Here is a 24,315-nt window from a genome sequence, read left to right as displayed (position 1 = left end):
TATCTTCTGTGTGACCTTAGCCAAGTCACTTTACTTCTCTGTGCCTCAGTTACCTCAACTTTAAAATGGAGATTAAGGCTGTAAACCCATGTGGGACAGGGACTGTGTCCAACCCAAGTTAGAACAGTGCCTGGCACACAGTAAGTGTTTAACAAATACCATAAAAAAAAATAGGGAGAGCAGGTGCAGGCAAAGTGCTTTTACGATGAGATTATGTCCTCAGGTGTTCCTCCTGATTGATGTGAAAGTTCACTCCGAATTTAAGTTGATGCTCAGGGTTTAGGTAGCTCTGGGCTGCACTTTCACCCAGTAACCAGTCTGTCTCCAATCTGAGGACTGATCTGGGGCCTTCCAAGGCAGCAGCAATTTAGAGGACAGGGCTGGAGGGGGAGGGAGAAAGGAAGGTGGAAAAGCCTCTAGAGCTTTCTATCAATCAGGTAGATGTCTGACATCTAAGTGTCCAGGGGAGACTGTGAGGTGGGACTCTTAGGACAAGACTGAAAAGATTGGCCTTCTCTGCGAAAGAAGTCTGCAGGGTCACATAGGGAGGATGAGAAGGATTGATTCCATCGGCCATATCAGAGGGATGGACAAGAAGTCACGCATTGATGTTTCTCGCTATTTCACCATAAATCTCTGAAGGGGTAGGGGTTGGGTGCTGACCACAGCAGCGTGGCTATGGGAAGCAGCGTGGCTCAATGGAAAGACCCCGGGCTTGGGAGTCAGAGGTCACGAGTTCGAATCCCAGCTCTGCCACCTGTCAGCTGTATGACTGTGGGCAAGTCACTTAACTTCTCTGGGCCTCAGTTACCTAATCTGTAAAATGGGGATGAAGACTGTGAGCCCCACGTGGGACAACCTGATTACCCTGTATCTACCCAGCGCTTAGAACAGTGCTCTGCACATAGTAAGCGCTTAACAAATACCAACATTATTACTGGGGCTGGAATCAGATTCAAACATCATAGGCAGTGTCAGCGAGGTTTCAGGGCTGGATTATCCCACTAGGAAACTGGAAGAATTGCAAAAGGGTAACAGCTTCAGTAGTCTCAAGTAGCCTTGGATTTCTCTCTCGCTCTGTTCTTCAAGTTTCCTTTTTGATCTACAGAGGCAGTCTTTCTTTCTTCTAAGGGGGTCATAAATAGACATTTTCACCTCAGGACACTCACCAGGGATCTGGCCCAGAGAAAATTTTCCAGTCCTCTGCCCTTTAAGATCCCTAAGCATCAGTGTAATTACCAGAGCAGGTTTCTTCAGCTCAGCTTGCACCCATATAACCCATCTCTTGTAGCAGACCTGGGCTATGGTAGGTACAGGCTGAACCTGGAAGTTTCAGTTAACTGGAGCATGACGATGGTTGGCAAGACACTGTCTCTCTTATGTCTGGGTCCATCGTGTTGTCAACCTCTTAGCACGTCTGGAATCGGGGACAAAACCTGGCTCATTTTCATGGGAAGTCTTTCTTTCTCAATCAGAGCTCAGGAAAGCAACCCAAACCTATGCTTGCTTCAGTGACTTCTTTCTGGAATGCAGGTAGGAGACTAGAATTTCCTTGCCGAGTGCTCTGTACATAGTAAGTACTCAATAAATACCATTGATTGATTGTCTTGCTCTCTCAGAGGGCAGAAATCCACCCATGGGTTCCCTGGGACTTTTGCTTCTCTTTGCCCTATCCTCCACTTCCATTTCAGGGACCCTTCCACACTTACCCTCTTGTGGGTGGGCAGAGAGAACAAAAGGAGTGAAAGCTCAAACCTGTCGAGTTGGCAGCAAAAGCTGAAGTTGGGAAGGAGGCCGGCAGTTACGTGGGGGTTCCAGTTACCCTTCCTCTCCCTGCCCTCCTTCATTCCGGGACCACGGGTACTAGAGAATGTCTGCAGTTTCAAAAGCCTTGGGGGTCCCTAAAATAATGGCCAGCCCACCAGGTTTGGGACCACCCTCTCCCTCCACCCCCCAGCTGTGTCCCCTTTAGCTTTTCTTCCGGGTAAGGCAAACACATGCACCTGTCCATAGCAAATGAGAGAAAATCCCATGGCCTCAAGGGAAAATCCCAAGGCAAAGGGAGTAAGTAGAAAGTAACAGTTGATTCTCTTCTTTGCTGCCTGATTTTCTTTCCAGCCCTGTCCCGAGTTCTGTTAGATCCCCCACATTCCCATGTGAATCCAACCGGACCCCAACTCCCTGTTCTCCTCAATGCCGAGCAAAGAAAAAAAAAATCAGACAACTGATTTACCTTTAAAGCTTGCATATTTATTGAACAAATCCTACTAAAAGAGCTAAAATACACTGGGTACTTGTAGTGCATTATTAAAGATCACATGGTTACAAAAGCCTGCATTTTCAGCAGTACACAACTGCCACTATACATAAATGCCACGACTGCTGAATACTGTTTCTTGCTCTATATACAGCACAACTGACATACCTAATCTAACAAAAGAGGGGGGGATACTCTAGAGAGTGGGTACAATTGAGTGGGGAGAGGGAAGGACAGGGGCACTAAGAGAGAGGGGAGCTAAGAAGTTCAATGCATGCATTGGGGTTTAACAGTCAGAAGCAGAAACAGTTCAGTACAAAGCCTGCCCTGTCAAAGGAAGAGCTAAAAGACAGAGTTATATAAAAAATTAAGGTGGGCTTTCAGACTGTGGCTAACACAACAACACTCCATGAGTAGATGGTTCTGTTTTGTTTATTAGTTTCACTGGGAGCAAGAGCAAAAATGTAAAATCCACAACTTGCTCGACAAAGCTGTAGAGCTATATTCTGCCTTTTGAAGCGTTTCTCCATCTGAGTTTTTTGGGAGGGAACGACTGTCAGATTCCTAGTGGGTCTGCGGTTGGATGGGTTTTAAAGAGGACATTCAAAACTTGCCCCGGTTTCCAAACGTATGAACTAAAACCAAGAAAAAAAAAGATTTCTAAAGATCACTGTAAAATTATTGCTTCTCTTTCTCTAAGTTAGGCAGACGAGGGCACAAAAAGGAGATTTGTTTGTCAATTAGTTTTGTGATTGCTCCCGCTCCAACAGGTGCATGTTTGTGAGCGTGCACACGGCTGACAGAAAATCAGCTCCTCACTTGCGCTATTAGCATTTACTCACCCGACAACACTGAATAGGAAAGCCACACTGAAGACACAAGGAACCAAGTCAGTCCAGTCTAAAGAACAACATTCGGAAAACAAAGTCCCAACACCCTCTTAGAACACGAAAATAAAAAATAACTCCATCAGAGCTACCTTGCCAAGGAGCATTTAAAGTCCAAAATAGCACCATTCATCAGTGTCTCAAATCCCGTGGCAGCATCTCCGTCACTTACCACAAGGAAACAATGAGTTTCAAACTACTTCTACACATCAAAGAGTACATGGATAAAATATAGAGATATACAGACAATGGATGAAAATAACCACTAGGTGTGTTACATCTAAATGAAAAAATGGGGACTCTCAGCCTCTGCAAGAAGCAGTCAGGAGCTGTGGAAGTGGAGACACGGAAATTTACCAGTTGCATCTGGGCAGTAGGGTTTGAGTAGTGGAAGACATTGTTGTAGGAGAACCAGGCCTGAAGGCCCACCTGTTGTATTTGTAAACGTGGATTCACAGTGTGAAATTCTGAGAGCTTTCACGTACGTCAGAATGATTAAAAACTGGTTTATGATACATATTTGTCCACTGTCATTCTCTAAAGCAAGGCTCAGAGTCCCCCATAGTTTCTTCTTATACTTGATGATTTACACAGAAACAATTCCCAATATATGACACCATGACCTCATCAATACCCATACACCATGTGTAATACAAATGGAGGAGTAATGATTAAAAATAGCAGAGGTAATTGGTTCCCTTGGAACCCTGTCCATAGCCACGAACTGGACTCAGGAATGCAGCCATGGTCTCCGCCTTGTTCTTCTTGCGATTAACTTCCTTCGGGATAGGACCATTTCCCTACATGATAGCCACACAGATGTACATGCACACACACACACACACACACACACACAAGAGAAAAGAGATGAGGTTAGCAAGGCTTCTGGAAAAGTTATGAAATGTTCCTCTCCCTTTCCCCTGACTCCTCCCACTTGTACGTCCTTGAACTTCTATGGTCTTGTATATTAAGTTTACAGTTTAAGAATGGTTTACTCAAATGTAAATATTAGGTCAGGAGAGAGACAAGCTATGTTTTTTTAACATACACCAGGCCCTGGGCTAGTGAGATGAAATTTTATAGCACTGCTTTTGGGAACTAGGTTAGCAAATGCAGAGCAGAATAACAATGCTGATGGCAGTATTCACAGGTGGCTAATGCCTCACCAAGTTGTGATTTCTGTATATTGATCTTTTCTGATTCAGGAGATTTCCTAATATACGGCTAACAAAAAAGGGCTTAGAAAAACCCCAAGCACTTGAATGGTTTATTTCCATTCCAATAATCCATTTCAAAGAACTCTTGTTTGGTGACCTATAGTTTTAGCGGAAAGGAATATTTCTCGTTTCTATAAAAAAGGTCATCTAGCAGAAGGTTCCTTCTATAAGCAAGTGGTGAATGTTTCTGCATAATTTTCTGTATTTATTTCATAGGCTATCATGTTATTTTAGAAATCTTGCTACAACAGACCACCTTTTCTCCATGTCTCCTAGGACTTCCATATATTAACTCATTGATTCTCCCAACATTCCTGTGAAGGAAATGAGATGGGTGCTAGTATGGCCAAGGTAAAGCCGCCAAGTGAGGTGAAGAGGTTTTTGCTAAGCAAGAAAATGGCTAAAATAAAGTATAATGAGTTATCTAACGTGACTTCAGAGGAGAAAAAAACTTAATTTAACATCACCACCCCAAGAGCTCAATTTTCCTTTTGGCAATAGAGTTAGCCGGGATGACCGATCCCATTTAACAGATGGGGAGAAACCCCACAAAAAGCCTCAGGAGTTGTCTAAAGTCTAAAGTGGCTGAGCAAAGGATCCACCAGGCACCTCAGTGTAGAGTGGCATAGAGGGAATAGCACATGAAAGGTAACATAATCAAAAGGGCTGTGACCCTGGGCCTTAACTAGAAAGAACTGGGGACAGGTGGACGGTGGGCAGGGTTTCAATCAATACCATTTGAAAAGTACAATTTGAATGTCTCAACTCTCCACAATTATATTTTTTCTCAGACATTTCAATTTTGAAATGGTGACCATTTGACATCAGTATTCTCTTGGGCTATACCATTAATCACTAAATGCTCTTCTTGGAAAAAGTACTAATTACTGTCATAAAAAAAATTGTGGCTTCTTTTCCTCATTCAGGTCACAAGGTCAAATTGGGTAGGCTAATGAGCTATTTTGACAAAAGGGGAAAACTTTGATTAAAGGATTATTTTGTTGGAACTTTAGTCATGAACCCAGACCTCTAAATTTTCACTTTGTTTATTTTAGATTTTTGAGAGGAACATTAAAAACCTTGAGATTTCAAATCAATTAAAAGACACTGACCAAATGTCCAGAATAAACTAAAAGAAACAGATCAATCTAGAAAAAAAAAAACACCCAGAAAAAAAAACAAAACAAAACACTGGCCAACTAATGTCAACTAGTGTCAGGGGGAAAAAAGCAAAATATGCATTTATAAGGACTAAAAAATTGCCATGTTAGCCAGCTAATGATAGAGGGAGTTGGTGCTTGTATTATTTTTGTTGCAGTTCAACATGGACTGAAATGTATTCAGTCAATTCATGCAGACAGGACTTTTTCCCTGTAAAATTCCATCTTCTTGTGTCCCTCCTGATTGGTGTGGTAGTCTGCCTGGTAGACGATTATTGTTGAGGGATGAGGGCAGCTCTGTGGTGTTTTCTCACTCTCCCTTCCAGGTCTACCTGGTCTTTGAGGAGTGCTTAGAGGTGTTGGGCAGGATTAGAGGGGAGAGGGAGAGGTGGAAAAATTTGAAATGGAGTCTGTTAATTAGGTGGACATGTTGACACTAGTATTCCTGGGGAGGGCTAGGAGATGGGTTTAACAGCACACTACTCCAAATGCATTAAACTTGTCTACATGGCAAGCTGGCCACTAACACTATCTAGCAGAGAAGCTGCGTGCCCTCGTGGAAAGAGCATGGGTCTGGGAGTCAGAGGACCTGGACTTTAATCCTGGCTCCACCACTTATCTGCTGTGCGACTTTGGGCAAGTCACTTAACTTCTCTGTGCCTCAGTTACCTCATCTGTAAAATGGAGATTAAGACTGTGAGCCCCATGGGGGACATGGACTGTGTCCAACCTGATTATCTTGTATCAACCCCAGTGCTTAGTACAGTGCAGGGCACATAGTAAAAGCTTAACAAATACCATTAAAAAAATTAGCTAGGCATTGAAGGATAGATTTACTCTGGAAAGTTTCAGATCAAAGGAGGAATTTTCCACTTGAAAATCTATTTCACAAAGTATGCTTGATTCCATGCCGAGTTGGCCAATTTCTCTGAGATTTTCCATATTAAATATCTGGTCTAACTAGCCACTATCCATATTCAGCTAGTCTACATCTTTCCTTGGGTCTAAAAGGACCCAGGATTCAGAGAAGAGCAGATTCAGCTTTTAATTGCAGGCAGCATTTAGGAAATTCCTCATGAATGCCTATAGCATATCTGGGAACCAATGGAAAACTCAATTCTGGGAATGCTCTTGCTTTTTGTTGATTTAGAGATGGTTTGTATATAATTATAGGCTATGGGAATCAAACCAGAAAGTTACACATTTGTCCCACCCCCTCAACACACATAGTTAAGGATCTGGGCTAATTTCAAAATGTATTGAGCCTTTCATTTCAGCTGTGAAAACAATCTCAATCTTTATTTTTTTTTAAAAAAAAATCTCATGGTTCCTGTAGTTTTTTTTAAAGTAATGCTCTTTGTCAAATCTTGGTTCAGGGCAATTATTTTATCTAGAGATAGGGGCAGTTCAAATTCTCCCAATTTCAGTGTCACCCTTTCATTATTGCCAGCTAGGATAGGAGAAGGTAAATTAAATCACATCAAAATGTTTCCCTAGATGACTGAGCTCTTTAAGTGACTACTTGAACTGAAATTTGCATTCCTTGGTGTCAGATAAACAGCTTGCCAAAGCAAATAATGATTCTCTGACCTCAGGGAATCTGGTTTGCTGAAAATTGGTTTGACCCAGTCTGAGAAACCAGCTCACTCCCAACCTCAGTTCTCCATCCATCAAGTCTTTTTTCTTTGTAAGACAAAAGCCACCAGATGCAAAGGAAGTATCTGACATCCAAGTAATTTAGGCCAAAATGTTGTCCAGAAGCTGCAGGCTGGACTATCTGCTCTCAGATCTTGGTGGCCAAGCCAGAACTGTACTAGCCTCTCCAGATCTGAGGGATGAAAGATAGGCAGGTGAAATGCTATTTGCTTTTCTGCAGAATTCACCCTGTTGGGGGATGGACATGGAGGATGAGGTTGGGTGTGGGGAAGATGGTTGCAACAGGACAGGTAGGGTGTATGTGCGGGGGGGGGGGGAGAGATAGGTGGGGGGGGTCAGGAAATTTCAGGATAGTTTTAATATTTTTTTCAAGCATTAGAGTACAGGAGGAAAAGAGTTGGGCTCTTGGCTCTTCAGCTCTAATCTTCAGACTCTAGAAAGGTTCTTTCTTATTTATTCACAAATTCACAGGAGCAGTGGAGCCGTGTAGGATTGTTTTTGTATCGCCCTACTAATGATTTCAAACTTGAGCTTCACAAAGTTCCCAAAAGATATGGTGAAATGGGGCTCCAAATCATTTTCTTCTAGCATAAACTGCCAACTGGGGCTGTGTCATCCAAATGCTGAACTTAAATGTAATAACTGCAGCCCATCAGTAGAGGAAAGGAAACCACTCAATTTAACTGAGCTAAATGGAATCATGGTTTACTGTCAAGGCACTGACCAAATTTTTGAAATCCAGTAATGACAAGGGACTGCAACCAATTTCTCACATATGGATGGCACCATTTAAAGAGAGGCCAATGCTCTCCAAAAAGTGACAAAATTTCTAAGATGTGAAACTGAAATCCAAAAATTAATTTTAGAATGTAAAATTTAAAAAAAGGTCCAAAACTGTTACTCCTCTCCAGCCGGGATGGCAGAAGTGTGTTCACAGGAATTTTTAGCCCAGATAGCAATAGAAACAGAATGACATCATTTTGGCATTTTATCTCTTCTCTGTTTGCTTGCTAATCGTGCTGCCAGATTTTGAGTCATTGGCAAACACGTTTTTGGAAATGAAGAGATATGACCTGTGATTTCTTAAAAAAATTCTTTTCTTTAGTTTGTTCATCAAATGTTATAACCAAACTGGCCCAAATCACTGAAACCTTGCCAGGCAGGGCACATTTTTTTTTCCATTTAATAAATTCATGCAGTGATCATCACTTTCAAATTAAAGAGGTCTTTAGTTTCACTGGGCATTTCACAGAAATGGAAAATAAAGCCCAGTAAATAATACCTTTTTAAATACAGAGCTGTTCCTTTAGGCCCCCATAGTATCAAATGAAGACAGTTTTAGGGCACATTGCATTTTTGTTAAGTTACAAAATCTATGAAAAATAGAAAGCAAACAACCTCATTATGAAAACATTATTCTGATCTTTCAGATCAGCAAATGGAGATTATAGTTACCTTCAGAAATCTTCCATCCCCTTGGCCTGCAGGAAATGCCCCCTGAATGGCCCAGGCGGCTAGCTTTGGTTGATAAACCTGTGGAAACGTAAATGCTTATGAATCCTTGCTCAAGAGATTTTTGGAAACACCACCTTGCTGGGCTCTGTTCAATCAATCAATTAATCAAAGGTATTTATTGGGCCCTTACTGTGTGCAGAGCACTCTACTAAGCACTTTCCCTGACAGGGAGTTACACATCCATGTCTTAATAGGTCCAGGCAGTAGAGCACCGGGTGGTCTACTAGGCTTGATTGAGCCCTGGCCAGTCTCTGGCTCACTAATCCACATTCATTGATTCCAAAGGTTAAGAATAAACTATCAGTCAATCAGTGGTGTTTATTGAGAGCACCTGTGTAGTGCAAAGCACTGTATTAAGCACTTGGGGAAGTATAGTAGCAGTAGAAGACAAGATTCCTGCCCACAGGAGTTTTCACCCTGTGGGTACGAAAGACTGACAAAAACTATTTATGAGACGGTAGGAAGAGGAGTCTTCTCTCAGGATCACACCTGGAGAGTTTCCAGTACTCTACCAATCTCAACTATGGGAGGGAGAGTCAAGCAGAGGCATACCCATTCCATTCCTAGCTTGGGCTGTGGCTAGCAAGTGGAAGGTAATTTGCTACAAGTCAAAACTCACCTGTGCTGGGCAGCAGCGGCATGGGAGAGAGTCGAGGGCGGAGACTCAAGTTTACTGCGCGGAAGAAGGCAATGGTAAACCACTTCCGTATTTTTACCAAGAAAACTCTATGGATACACTACCAGAACGATTGCAGATGGAGCTGGGGCGTTCTGGGAGGGATGTGTCCATAGAGTCGCTATGGGTCGGAGGCGACTCGACAGCATAAGACAAGACAAGACAAGGAACAGGAGGAAAAACAAGGATAAAATAGGTAACAGTACGATTATGTTGGGATGCAGTACCAGAATAAATAAATCAGAATGAATGTAAATTGAATATATGCATATATACATAAGAGCTGACAAGACCCGAGAGCTTCCAATTAGGGATGAAAAGCCCCCAGATGGTCGCTTTCTGGTAAATTCACTCTTTGAAGCCTATCAATCAAACAATCAATCAATCATATTAATTAAGCACTCATATTTGTGAGTACTGTACTAAGTACTGCCCCTTATCAGTCTCTAGCCCCACCTAAGAGCCCTGCCAATTTTCCATTTCCATCCCCTACCTGAAAAGTTGGCCTCTATGTAACCCTACTGTACTTCTCCTTTACCCAGCTACACTCCATGTTCTTCCAACTCCTGGTTCATGGCACATTCCTCTGATTATTCACAATATAACTTGCAAATATACTGCTTTTTTTAATGAATTTTCTGCAGCAGCAGCCTTCCAGTCAAGGCAGCAGTCTGTCCCAGAACTCATTTCTCCTCTAGACCGTAAGCTCATTATGGGCAGGGAACGTGTCTGCTAATTCTGTTATATTGTACTCTCCCAAGTGCTTAGAACAGCACTCTGCACATACTATGTGCTCAAATACCATTGATTGATTGAGATGAGATTATTAAAAAACATTACTAGTTCCACTAAAAATCTGTTCCCCTGCACATAAGCGTCGCAGAAAACCAGCTGCCTAAATAGCATTAGTGCTGTCCAAAATTCACTCTGGACACCATGCTTCTCTATTGGTGTGGAAATCAAACACCCCCTTTTCCACTAACTAATGATTCGCAAATCTGCCAATCGTAGCAATCAACCTGTTTGAAGAGTTTGCACAGGAAAGGAAGGAGGGAGGCAGGGGCGGGTGGGGGGTGCGGTAATCTAATTGGTACATAGGGGTCCAAAAAAGGTTTTTGTAGGATAAGGGAGGTGCGGGCATGTTTGAAGGCAGAGGGGAATGAGTCATCAAGAGAGGATCAACAACAATGAAACCATAGAGGTACAAGCCCTGATGTTTTGCTGCCTACAGGCCAGCTCTATTTGGGTGGATTTGGGTGGAAAGTAGATGACAACAGTTTATCCAGAGAGCTCTTGTACTGTGAATTAAAGTGGAATGAGCCCAGAATGGGGGAAAGGAGGTGGCACTGAAGAAACACCACAGGGACTTGTTGAAGAAGCACTTCAAGGCATGTTCATTCATTCATTCAATAGTATTTATTGAGCGCTTACTATGTGCAGAGCACTGTACTAAGCACTTGGAATGAACAAGTCGGCAACAGATAGAGACAGTCCCAGGGATGGACGACTGAGTAGCAGTAACAGCGGTAGACGGATACAAGTTGCGTGTAACAGTCAGAGGTTGGGTGGCTGATGAAGCGAAGATATAAAGTCACAGACGTGACAGGCTCCCCACCGAGTGGCTTACCAAAAGACACTGCCCATGTTCACCCACTGTGGAAACGACTAAAGGTCACAAAACGGAGCATACCAGCAGCAGCATGTCCCACCCGATACAAAAGACATCAACATGCATTTATGACTTCTGCTCTCATTCTTTTCCTCCCTTTAATCATCCCACCTTCGGCTCCACAGCGCTTTATGTACCTAGCTGTTATTTATTTATTTAGTTATTTATTTATTTATTTATTTATTTATTTATTTATTTATTTATTTATTTATACTGTCTGTCTCCCCCTCTAGACCGTAAGCTTCTTGCAGGCAGGGAAAGTGATTACCAACTCTGCCCTACTGTAGTCTCCCAAGCACTTAGCACGGTGGTCTGTAAACAGTAAGCATTCAATAACTCCGATGGATTGATTGACGTTTGCAGTGTTGGGAGGAGCCCCACTGAATCACATTGATCTTTAATCTACAGAACGCATGCCTCACAGTTGAGATATCAACAGGTGGCTAGGATGGCTGATTGGTATTGCCTCCTCCAGGACAGTGCCCCAGGATTTACAGAGCTATTTCAACCTTCCCATTGTCTTTCCTTCTATGACCTCCCCGGTATCTTGCCAACTGTCACATCCCAAGACAAAAGGCACAACACTGACCATAAAGCTCTTTTGTGATTGAGGGCATTTGATTACTCCTGGCATCCACTGATTGGTTGCCTCAGAGCTGCCATCTGCTCCCATCTTTCCTTTTGGCTTTCTACTTTCCTTCTGGCATCAGGTGGGGTAATGCCTGCCTGTTCCATAACATTGTCCACAACAACTGTCATTGAAAACAAGGTCTGGTTTTTTGGCATAGGCACACTGTTCACTCATTGGCTGTGCATTATCTTCTATAGATTAAGAGAGGTAAAATTGGTGGTTTCTGGGGTGTTTTTTTTTTACACTGGGGGTTCGGAGGGGCGGAAGGGGATGACCACTTTACAAAGGATATTAATGCAGATCCTGGCTTCTCCATTTCCTGTTCCCTTTCTGAATCACTTCCCACAACATTGCTGGGAGATTTCAAACAAATCCTTTCTAAAATTTGACCTAAGTCCCCACCCCTGCCTGCCAAAGCTTTTTGAGTTGATCAGATCCACCATTCAGATTATGGGGAATGATTTTAGGAAGCGTTCTTCAGCCCAAGTTGTAATGCTGCTGTTATGGTTCTGGCTCCACTTCTCTTTGTAGATCCCATTTCCCACATTAAGATTATCCATGATTAGGAGTGATAACATTTTGAAATCAGTGACTGTTTTTCAAAGATTGTTATGCCCCTTCAAATCTTATCGGGGCCCCCCAAATATGCATTGACCCTGCCCACACTTACCAATAGCACTCAATCCCTCCTTGTCTAGACACCCCATTTTCTTGCAGCAAATTCCCTGAAAGTTCACCTCACCACCCCAATTTCCCATGAAATCGAAAGAAAAACAAATAGGAAGAAGAGGCAGAGATTATGCAATTTCTTTTAGGCTCACTATCTGACTTCCATTAAATCCTAATTACCTGGGACAGAGCTCATTTTTAAAGGCTGAAATAGACCTTCCATATGAAATGCAAGAGAAAAAGAATAAAAGGTATACTACATTCTTTATTTGCTTATAGGCAGATCTTTATTAGGTTTTGACATCAGAAGCAAAGGCTTAATCTGATTTTTTTTTTTTTTTGGCAAATTCAGGAAAAATCATTTTCCAAGGAATTGAACCACCTTCAATTCTGGAAACTACAAGGCTGATATCCTCAATGTTAAGACTAAAGATCCCAAATTAAAATATACCAGTGGAATCAAAAAAGTCCAATATGGTTTTTCTTAGCATATTATTTCCCCAAATTGTTGCACTTATCCATTTCTTCCCATAATTTTGACTTGGTAAAAATGTACAAGATCAAATAGCTATATGGACCTTTTAAGCTGATAAAAATATAATAATACCTTGATTTTAAATAGTGCTTTTATTCCCACAATGCTTTACATTACTTAGGCTATTTTGAGCAGGTATATTGAAAAGCAGAACCCAGGGAATCCCAGGACAGTACTTGGAATTCGGTAGTTTACATTTTGCGAAAGAATATTGTACTTGCAATATTGCACTAAACTGTAACTGTTCCAACACTGCCTCTGCAGTAGTTTCCACTCAATGATGCAGTGATTCCAGGCTGACATGCAAAGCATGGACCCTCAACAAATCCTGAGGATGATGATGATGATGAAGTTGAAGATGTACAGATACTCAATTTGAAATCTTACCAATCACTTAGTTTTCCCACTAAGCATTTCTATTGCAGAAAAAAAAATGGACTTAAGATCTTTTTGCCAATGGGCTCTAGGGAAAGAAATGTCTGGCATTAAACCTATACTCGAGGATAGTTTTTCCATCAAAAATCAAGATTTTGGAATAATAACCATCCATTATAATAATAACTGTGGTATTCATTAAGTGCTTACTATGTGCCAAGCACTGGACTAGGCACTAGGGTCGATCCAAGATAACCACGTCAGACACAGTCCCTGCCACACATTTGACTCACAGTCTAAGGGAGGGAGAATAGGTATTTAATCCCCATTTTACAGATGAGAAAACTTACCTTCACTGAATGGTGAAGTTAAGTGACTTACCCAAGGTCACACAGCAGGCAAGTGGCAGAGGTGGGATGAAAACCTAGGTCCACTGAGTCCCAGGCCCACGCCCTTTCCACTAGGCCACATTGTTTCTCATTATATCCCATTATATCCCAAGCTTCACCTAAACCTCTCTTCCTCATCCCTGAAATGACTAAAAGCATTTCCAGAGAGACATTTGCATTAATCTAAAAAGAGGCCATTTGTCTATTGTAGACAATAATGAGTTGTGCCGCACCTCAGCTCGAAATAAATTCTCTTTCTCGTTTGAGGCCCCAGGGATACTTGGAGGTCATATTTTAATGGATGCAATGATGGAGCAGAAGTGCTTCTTTTTACGGGCTCCTCAGATCAATTCTGAAAGCCTGGACAGCGAGGCCTGAACCATCCTTGGAAATAATCTTCACCCTTAACCACAGGAGTGCTTCCTGGTAATAAATACAACCTAAGTCGCCTGACACCAGAAGTGTTTTGGAAAGACGCAGAGCCAATTATTACTCTCCCATTCTGGGTCAAAATTAACCTTTTTCTTTCTGAAAAGCCATTTTGGGTAACTGTGAGAATACATAGCAAAATGGCTACCATATACATAGTTCTCCACTCCATCAAACCGTCTATCTCAGTTTTAACTCTACTAAGAGCTGTTATTTGTGCTGTATTAACTCAAAGTATCCCCTGGGAGAAAACAGTCACAGAGAGGTAAGTGACTTGCCCCTAGGCACACAGTAGGCCAAAGGCAAAGATGGAACTGAAACCCAAGTCTCCTGGTCATCCCTACTCTCTCCACAAACCCACTTTTCATTTTGAGCATCAGGGGGAAAAGAGGTCAGGGAATTTGGAGGGGTTGAGGACTGGGAAGGGTCAGATGCCAAAAAGCAAACAAGTCAGAAATTTAAAGATTTGGGATAAGCAAGGCTGAGAGTCCAGTTCACAATCCTTGGAAGTGATAATAATAACGATGGAATTTATTAAATGCTTCCTATGCAATAACTGTGGTATTTGTTAAGTGCTTATTATGTGACAAGCACTGTTCTAAGCACTGGGGTAGATACAAGGTAATTAGGTTGGACCCAGTCCCTGTCCCACATGGGGCTCACGGTCTTAATCCCCATTTTACAGATGAGGTAACTGAGGCATAGAGAAGTTAAATAACTTGCTCAAGGTCACACAGCAGACAAGTGGCGGAGCTGGGATTAGAATCCACATCCTCTCACACCCAAGCCCCTGCTCTATCCACTAGGACACACTTCTTCCCTATGTTCTAAGCACTGGCGTAGATACAAAATATGAAATCAGACACAGTATCTGTCACAGGAGGGTCATTGTCGATGAGGGAGAACAATTAAGAGTGCAAACCTGGATATAGCCCTATTATTATTACCACCTGTATTGTACTCTCCCAAATGCTCAGTGTAGCACTTTGCAAACAAAAGGTGTCCACTTAGTACTATTGATAGATGATTATCAATGTCTGGAATTAGGTGCCAGGGACTAATTTCAAAACTCTACTCTGCTGGATAACCTTCTAATCTGATATCTCTGTAGGCGCAAAAGTTCTGAAGTCATTTCCAGCTAGCTTCCTTGCCAGCCAGCTATGTGACATATAACTCCTAAGTCAGGTATCTGCAGAGTGTTCCCCGACCAGCCACCTATCTCTGCTTGAGTGGAAGTAGCCAGAGATAGCTGCCTGTTGGGAGAAAAACGCCTTGTTACCAGCAGACATAGATAGCCCAGACCCTCCTGAGGGGCTGTCGGTACATCTGGAGAGTCACATTGTCTGTGGAGAGGGGAGGGGCTCAAGAGAATGGGGCCTGATAGATTAGGAAGGGCAAGAGGGAGATGTGGGATGAGAGGAAACGTTTTAAAGCAATCCAAGAAAAAGAGTTGTGCACTGCTAAACTTTGTTGCTGCTACAGATCCCAAAATATGTTTGTGGGGGTAAAAATGGAATTACTCCAAGTTTCTGCCATTTTTTGGCTCCTCTTTTGTTTTATTAGAGTTTGGTCATGGAACATCTTGTGAAGTGTTAGGAACCCACCTTAGAAGGCAATGTATGAAACAGCTGGGTGTCGGGGAGGGGCGGGCGGGGGGGAGGGGAATGAGCTGGTTACAAAGTTTAGTGAAACCAATTGCTCTTTAAAGGGGAAGAAGGATCAGGGAACTATTGGAGGAGGAGGACTGTCTGTTTTGGGGAGCTAGTCCTGGGATGGGAAAAGCAAGGCAAGGAGCTGGAATCTCTAAAGACCTGATAAGTTATCCTTTCAACTACTGTCCTCCTGGGAACCTTAAAAGCTGAAGAGAGGAAGCACAATAATAATAATAATGATATTTATTAAGCACTTGTTTCCAGCTCTGTGCTGAACACTAAGGGAGAGGCAAAATAATCAGATTGGACACAATCCTGTCCCACATGGGATTCCCAGCCTTGGTGTACGGTCATGGAAAAGAGCTCAGGAGGCATGATTACTTGAGTCTAAGTCCTGAGAGGGAGAGGGACCAGGCGGCTTGTATAGCACCTTCTAATTGAATAAAGTCATCACAACAACTTTTTCTGCTCTATTGGAGAGCCCTAGATTTGAGTAGAATTAAACCACAATTTTTTTAATGGTACTTGTGAAGCATTATTTGCTAGGCTCTGTACTTAGCGATGGGGTAGATACATCATAATCAGGATGGATACAGTTTAAGTTGGAGGGAGTAGGATTTAATCCTCATTTTACAAATGAGGTAACTGAAGCACAGAGAAGTTAAGTGATTTGCCCAAGGTCACACAGCAGGCAAATGGCAGAGTCAGTATTAGAACCCAGGTCCTTTGACTCCCAGGCCCGCACTCTTTCCATTAGGCCATGCTGCTTCCTTGTTTCAGTAGCCAGACCAGAATATCCAGTATTTGTTTGCTTGGTGCCTAATTTTTGAGCCTCATGGAAAAATGCTGTGGGAATACAGAGGTAAATTGATATATCTTCCTGGTAAGAACTTACGTCTGTTCCATCTGTCAAGCCTGGTGGAAAGCTGCAGAAAGGATGGCTCATTCTTCAACATAACACTTGGACTTTCAAAAACTTCTGACTTTTTTTGTCCGATTTCAATTCATTCATCTTTCAGATTTGACTATGGAAACTATAGGTCTGACTAAACCTACTTTTTATGAGACTACTGATTCTTTTTAACTTTCCCTTGAGTTTATCTTTATTTTATTTTTCCACTTTGTATATTTAAGAGGTGTATTGAAGGGCAATTCATATAGAATTTTCCTTACAACTCATTTTACAAAATGGATGTACAACATTCACCTCAACTTTATCTGCATGTGAAATTTGTTCATTTTAAAGACTGTCCTGTATGTTGATCAGAAAGAGAAAACTACAACCAGAACCCTTCCAATTAAAAAAAAAGTGTGGGGTGAAGGGAGCAGAGAGTAGGAGAACATATGAAATAGACACTGTCTCTAATTGTCCCTAAGGAATATTGCAAATATATGCTTACCCTTAGGGAAACTGTAATATTTATGATTTCCCATCATCATATATCAATCATACTGTGTGCAGAGCACTTTACTAAGTGCAACAGAGTTGGTAGACATGTTCCCTGCTCACAGTGTGTTTACAGTTTAGAGGGGGAGACAGGCAAATAATACAAATAAATGACTTAATCTTTCTTCACATGGGTCATTTTTGCATGCCATCGGCATTAAGAGTGAGGTGAAGAAGTTCATACGACATCTACCATAGAGTGTTTTGTCAACTTGAAGAAAGAAAAGAGTCAGAGTTGTTTTTGCCTGCAGTTTATCAGTCACAGCATTTCACATTTTTAGGCTAATAGAAGGGAGAAAGGCTGGTTTTCTTGATGTTCATTCTGCCTAGTTTACCTAGAGAATGCCTCCCTGGACTCATAGAGACAAGGCAACATGTCAGCAGAATAGCTTCCTCATGTACTCCTCCTGCTTGGCCTGAGGGGGATTGTCCAATTGGCCACTGATGCCCCAGGGGCTTGAACTCTGGGGACAGCCATGGCATGGGAGGAAGAGAAGGAAGGGATGGGAGGTCATAAAGCCTGAAATGCCCTCTGCCAATGAAGCCGACCTAATGATATCTGCATTATTGGGTCAGGGCTGAGAGTTGGCATTAGTGGCATGTCCCTCTGTAAATAACAGTAATGTCTACCTAGCCCATTGCTTGTATGAATTAGGCCCTGAGGTCTGTTAGGCAAACTCTGCCCTAGGTGGCATCATTTTTTTTTTTTGAAACACTTTTTGCTGAAAAGACCACTGAAGAAAGCATGATTGCTCAAGGAAGCCCTGTTACAGGTCAAAAGGTACTAATGTAGAAATGTAGTTCATCTTGGGAAAAAAACCCTAAGATATTAGATTCAAACTAATTTTATGATTTAGGCTGTTGATTTTATTTACAGTTTTGAAGTAATAGTCCAGTACAGCCCACCGTTGCCTGAGCAACTTGCAAAATTGAACTTCCAAGTGACACTTGGTGGTTTTGGTCTTTTAGCCTCAGCTTTCGTGGTCTTTTTAGCTCAGTCTTTGATCCCATCAGAATTGGCTAATGTATTTTTTTTTGAAATCCCTTTCCATCAGAAATAATGCACCCTAGCACAAGATTTCACAACTCTAACTTTATGGGGAATTTTCTTTTAAATAAACCCTAACCTGGTGGGCAATTTTCTTTTCAATACTTTTCACTGTGCCTCCAGAATATTACAGATAGTTGTTTTGATAATCTCACCCAGAATTCTAAGTTAAAAAAAAAAACCTCTTTAGGAAAGCAGATCTCTCAAGCCCTGGATATTATAGAAATGTCTGAAATGATAGTTTAGGTGCCACTTAAGCATCTTCCTTGTACGCTACAAGATTCATTTGAGAAACCTACCCTGCAGTTTCCTGTAAGAAGGATCATTCCCTTAAAGGCAACAGGACAATGGTCAATAAACGTGGGAAATACTCCTTCAGAAACCTCAGATGACCCCCCACTGGGATGCACAACGGAGTTGGTGGCACTGGAGATACCTCTGGCTCTGGCACAAAGATTGGTTGCTATTGGATATCCTGTAATTTTACTCTCTCTATAATCCGATCCTTTGGCGGACAATTAAGATTCTACACAACTTAATGAATTCATGTGCTCAGTCCAATTATGACTAGAAAAGGCTGGGTATCCATTCCCTACATTTGGTTCTTGTGTAGATTTGGGGGCAGTATGGGTTCATCTTGCATTATTCATTCATTCAGTAGTATTTATTGAATGGCTGCCATAGGAGAAAGAGTGGCCTAGTTGAAAGAGTATGGGCCTGGGAGTCAGGAAACTAGCATACTAGTCCCAGCTCTGCCATTTGCTTGCTGAGTGATCCTGGGCAAATCACTTAATTCCTCTATGCCTCACTTTCCCCCATCTGTAAAAGGGGGAATAAAATACCTCATCTCTCCCCTTGACTAGACTCGTCTCTCCCCTAGACTGTGCGTCTCTTGTGGGTCAGGGACCGTGTCTGGTCTGATTAACTGGTATCTACCCCAGTGCTGACTCAGAGCAGTGTGGCCTAACGGGCAGTGCCACGGGCCCCAGAGTCATTAGGACCTGGGTTCCAAACCCAGCTCCACCACTTGTAAGCTGTGTGACCTTGGGCAAGTCACTTAACTTCCCCGTGCCTCAGCAACTTCATCTAGAAGATGGGGATGAAGACTGTGAGACCCTTGTGGGACAGGGACTGTGTCCATCCTGATTAGTTTGTATCTAGCCTAGCACTTAGAACAGTGCCTGACACATAGCAAATGCTTAACAAATATCACCATCATTATTACTACTAGGAGGTGGGGAGAGTACAGTAATAATTCTCTTTGAACAGCAGGCAATTTCGCAGTGTGTGTGCAGGTCACGTATGCGCACATATATTCACGCAGATGCACCCCACGTGGTGGCTTAACTGGCCGAGAGGCTATGAAACCCAAAGAGATTTAATGCGCTAACTCACTGACTGCTTGAATGAAGCCTTTGTAGCTTGGCTTTCGGAGTATGCTGTAGCCAAAGGCCAGAGTGTGTTTCCAGGTGTTGCTGGCCATGTAACAGGGTTGAAATGTAAGCTGATACTGTAAATGAATTACAGGGATCATTTTCTTCCAACCATATTACAGCAAAGACCAGGTGAAGCCAGGGAAAGATGCACTGACCTTAATCCTCTGAGTCTTGAATGCTCCGCTTGGCTTTAGGCAAAACGAAGGTGAGTCTCACCGCTCATCCTCACCTGCTAGTGTGGGATAATACAAGGCTGGAATCTCTCATGCAGGGAGGACAATCGCTCTACTCCTTGAAACCATAAACTTCAGAACTCATTTTGAGGATCAAGGAGAAGCAGCATGGCCTAGTGGAAAGAGCACATGACTGGGAGTCGAGTGAGTCCCACTTGACTGTAAACTCTTTGAGGGAGAGTACTATACTCTTCCAAGTGCTTAGTACAGTGCTTGGCACATAGTTCGCACTCAATAAATACCACTGATTGATTGACCTGGGTTCTAATCTCAGCTCTGCTACTTGTCTGCTGTGTGACTATGGTCAAGTCACTTAACTTTCTCTGTGCCTCAGTGTCCTGATTGTGAGCCCTAGTGCTTGGCACATAGTAAACACTGAACAAGTACTGCAATGGCTAATATTGCTATTATTAAGGGGCCACCCAGGCCCTCTAGCCAGGAGTGCTAGAAAGAGGGGTGAATGGATACTTTCAAATGTTGTAATGCTTTATGCTGTACTTCCCAAGTGCCCTCGTAAAGTGGAATGTACCAAATAGGCACTAAATAAATACTATCACTAGTATTGATACAACTACTTGCTAGCAAACCTTTCAACACTAAAAATAATCATAATAATAACGGTATTTGTTAAGTACTTACTAGGTGCCAGGCCCTGAACTAAGCACCGGGGCAGATACAAATAAATCGGGTTGGACACAGTCCCTGTCCCTTGTAGGGCTCACAGTCTCAATCCCCATTTCACAGGTGAGGTAACTGAGGCACAGAGAAGTCAAGTGAGTTGCCCAAGGTCACACAGCAGACAAGTTGCAAGTTGCGGAGTCAAGATTAGAACCCATGATCTTCTGACTCCCAGGCCCGTGCTCCATCCACTGTGCCATGCTACAATAAGGAAGACCTTGTTCTTATACCTTACCTGAACTCAAGTATTTAAAAGAGACTGAGACTATTCCACAACAGAACGAAATTACACCACAGTCAGCCTTCAGATACCTCTGCATGGCCTTCATTTAGCACTTGATTCCCGACTCTCTAAACACTTTAAATCCCAGGCTGCTTCCCTGTTAGGGGTCACTTCTACCAACAAACTCCATTTATAACACCTGCTGATAGCTTCACAGATGTTATCCTCACACACGCTCTGAAAATGTGAAAATGAGTTTCATTTTTTTGAGGGGGAAAAAGGGAATAGAACAGGAAAAAAAGGACGATTTTAGTTCTCGGAGAAACAATACTATTTCACCAATCAATTACATCCACTGATAAATATGAACATTGGTTCATATGGGCATGCCCATTGAGGGTTCGGGAAAACACACTTAACTTTGAGATTTGGGGCCAAGCTAATTATATCTCTGCTTATAAACAAATGGCCAGTAAAACTGATTACACACAAAGTCATTCTAAACATTTTACTTAGGAATTGGTTTTTTCTTGAAATAATTGAAGCTTTTAAATACTATGATCCTCTAAATTTACTCTGCCTATTCTGAAAATGTCTTTAGAAACTGCTGTTGAATCGGTAGGAGACAAATAGCCCTGGTCAGGGCAAATCCTCACTTTGGGATCTCAGAACTAGGTGTGCAATGAGCAAGGGCTGAGTAAAATGAAAACTACTGACAGCCCCTTTGCCCCACACTATGGGAATTTGCTTTCTTAACATATGATTGTGCATTTCCTAGTTCATCTGAGAAGTCTTGATGTACAAGAACAGCACTGGAGAAATCCAGGGAGAGTTGATGAATCAAGTCAGGAACAAGCTATTGAAAGGTTAATAGCATGGGAATCCATATCCAAAATTTATTTTCTATTACCATTTGAAATAAACATTTATATCTGAGAGTTATCAGAGGTTGAGGGGCTGGTGACTGATGGTGAGCAAAATTAGTTGGCAAACTTGAGCAGAATGAAAATTAGTAGGGCGGGTTCAAAATATTTTATTCAGCAAACTATTATCATAGCCTTATTCCTTTCTGACAGGAACAGGCTTAACACAAAGCAGTCCACCTAAGCACTTGATAAATCCAAAAAAGGAGTTACTGATCGAGGAATTCTCAAATGCCTGCCAAGTCAACCCTACACTGCTGCCTGGAGGTCAGCCTAGAACTGTAATTGAGCCAATTTGTGGATTCAAGTCAAAGAATTAAGTTTAAAATGAAAATCTCAACTTCCAAAGACTGACTTTCTTTGTAATAGGGAAAATGAACCAATAACTAGCTGAGATACCCTGGCAATGAGTAAGCTGAGAGAAAAACAAGCTCCATTAAAACACTGAAAGGAAAGCAATACTGGGGCTTGTGAAGATGGGAAGGAACATTCCAAATACACATTTTGAAAGGTCTTTTTCTTAACTTTCTCAGTTTTGAGTTCATGCAGATTGTTAATGAACAATAGGAAAACAAAAGCTGCAATGCAAGATGTTTGTTCTGTTCAGCAGAAACCCCTGCCTTTGTAAGGTTGCAGCCAAAGTCCCTTAGGCACTAACACATAGCATAAGCTTTCTTTTGCCCCACTGACCTCCACAAATATGTTAACGAAAAGCTTTTACCTTCACTAAGCAGGGGCCAGAGTAAATATTTAGTTAGCAGGGCTGAGTCCTAAATCTGCGGCACTTATTTCCATCAAATGATTGGCTTCCATATAGTGTCCTCCTGTTTCAAAGACCTTAGAACAAACCCAGAATATTACACTTTCTCAACCACAGCAGCAAACTGATGAAACTAGCCCTTCCTCTATGCCATAGATCAGAGCAATTCCATGGTGATTCTGACCAGACCATGACATGAGGAGGGCCAAGGTCTTTCTCAAAAACATTTCAAGGTTTATTAGGAAATAAGTTCAGCCTGAAGCCTGAACTGGCTTGTCCAGTTTTAACACGAGGACAACTCTCCTTAATTCAATGGCAATATGTTAGACTTCAAAAAATCTAAAAGCTATAGGAATGCTATATGCATTCTTCCTGAACCAGGCCTATTGTGTTAACAGTTTGATCATTCTAATTTGAACATTTTCATTACCAACATGGAATAACAATAATAATAATAATAATGGTTAAGGGCTTACTATCTGCCAAGTATTGTGGTAGATACAAAATAATGAGGTCCCTGCCTCGAGTCTATTTTTCACTCTATTGCCCAGATCATTTTTCTAAAAAAATAGTTCAATCCACATCTTCCCACTTGTCCATCCGACTCTGCATCAAACAGAAAATCCTCACCACTGGCTTTAAGGCACTCAATCACCTCTCCCCTTTCTACCTTACTTAGCTGATCTCCTACTACAACCCACTACACTTCACTCCCCTAACACCAACCTTTTAACCTTACCTCAGTCTCGTCTGCCTCACTGCCAATACCTTGTCCCTATCCTCCTTCTGACCTGAAATTTCCCCTTCATAACCAATAACCTCTAGACTGTAAGCACCCTGGGGGCAGGGAACATGTCGATCAACTCTGGTATTCTATACTCTCCTAAGTGCTTTATGCAGTGTTCTGCACACAGTGAGCACTCAATAAATTCAATTGATTCTCTCCCCACCTTCAAAGCCCTTCTAAAATCACCACTTCTCTAAAAGGCATTCCCTGACTGAGCCCTCATTTCCTCAATTTGCCCGTCCTCCCACATTACCTATGCACTCGGATCTGTACCCCTTAAGTATTTGATACTCACCCCGCCCCTAGCACCAGCACATATGTACACAACCCTATACTTTCCCATTTCCCCACTCTGAAATTTATTTTAATTTCTGTCTCCCTCCCTCTCTAGACTGTAAGCTCCTTGCGTGTGGGGATCATGTCTACCGAGTCTATTGCATTGTACTCTCCCAAACACAGTACAGTGCTCTGCCCACAGTAAGCATGCAGCAAATATCAGTGATTGATTGATTGATTGATTGACTGATTGAGGGATCAGACACAGTCCCAATCCCACACAGGGCTCAGTCTAGGTTGAGGAAGCACAGGTATTGAATCTCCATTTACAGATGAGGAAACAAAGGCACTGAGAAGTTAAATGACTTGCCTAAGGTCACACAGAAAGCAAGTGGCAAAGCCAGGCTTAAAACCTAGGTTCTCTGATTCCTAGGCCTGTGCTCTTTCCAATGGTCCTGCTGCTTTCCACTGAGTGGGAGGAACTGATAAGAGAATCACCATATGAATACTTCTCTAGTTCTTCCAAGGACCACATCTTCTACCGATTTGCTGGGGGGGAGGGGAGCGGGTGTCTGGGACTAAGCAAAAGCCCCGTGGGCACGTATACCTATGGGGGTCCTGCCGTGGATGGGGTAGGAGAGTGCAGGACATTTATGTTTCCCCATAATATACATATTTCTCTATACTCTACTTCTCCATCTTACCCTCAGTGCTAGCACTATTTTGAAAGGATCAACAGTTCTAGGCAAAAGCTATCTACATATCCTCTGCCTTATATGTCCCATGT

At 42.3% G+C, this 24,315-nt stretch overlaps 1 long non-coding RNA gene and 1 other non-coding gene across 3 annotated transcripts in view; one reads left to right on the top strand and one right to left on the bottom strand.

Annotated features, from left to right (window-relative positions):
• Positions 1 to 2,228: 2,228 nt before the first annotated feature.
• Positions 2,229 to 24,315, bottom strand: part of LOC103171388 — a 38,891-nt gene continuing 16,804 nt past the window's right edge. For both annotated transcript variants that reach the window (XR_003755675.2, XR_486760.3), the window contains 2 exons: positions 8,633 to 8,710; positions 2,229 to 3,944 (listed from right to left, as the gene is read on the bottom strand). This is a non-coding gene — a long non-coding RNA (uncharacterized LOC103171388). The remainder of the gene's footprint in view (positions 3,945 to 8,632; positions 8,711 to 24,315) is intronic.
• On the top strand, positions 9,164 to 9,301 carry LOC114807714. Its single transcript, XR_003755789.1, has one exon. It is a non-coding gene; the product is annotated as a small nucleolar RNA SNORA7 (small nucleolar RNA).

This window comes from Ornithorhynchus anatinus, chromosome X3, assembly GCF_004115215.2.
Source record: "Ornithorhynchus anatinus isolate Pmale09 chromosome X3, mOrnAna1.pri.v4, whole genome shotgun sequence".
NCBI lineage: Eukaryota > Metazoa > Chordata > Mammalia > Monotremata > Ornithorhynchidae > Ornithorhynchus > Ornithorhynchus anatinus.
This window is presented reverse-complemented; position numbering and strand designations above follow the sequence as displayed.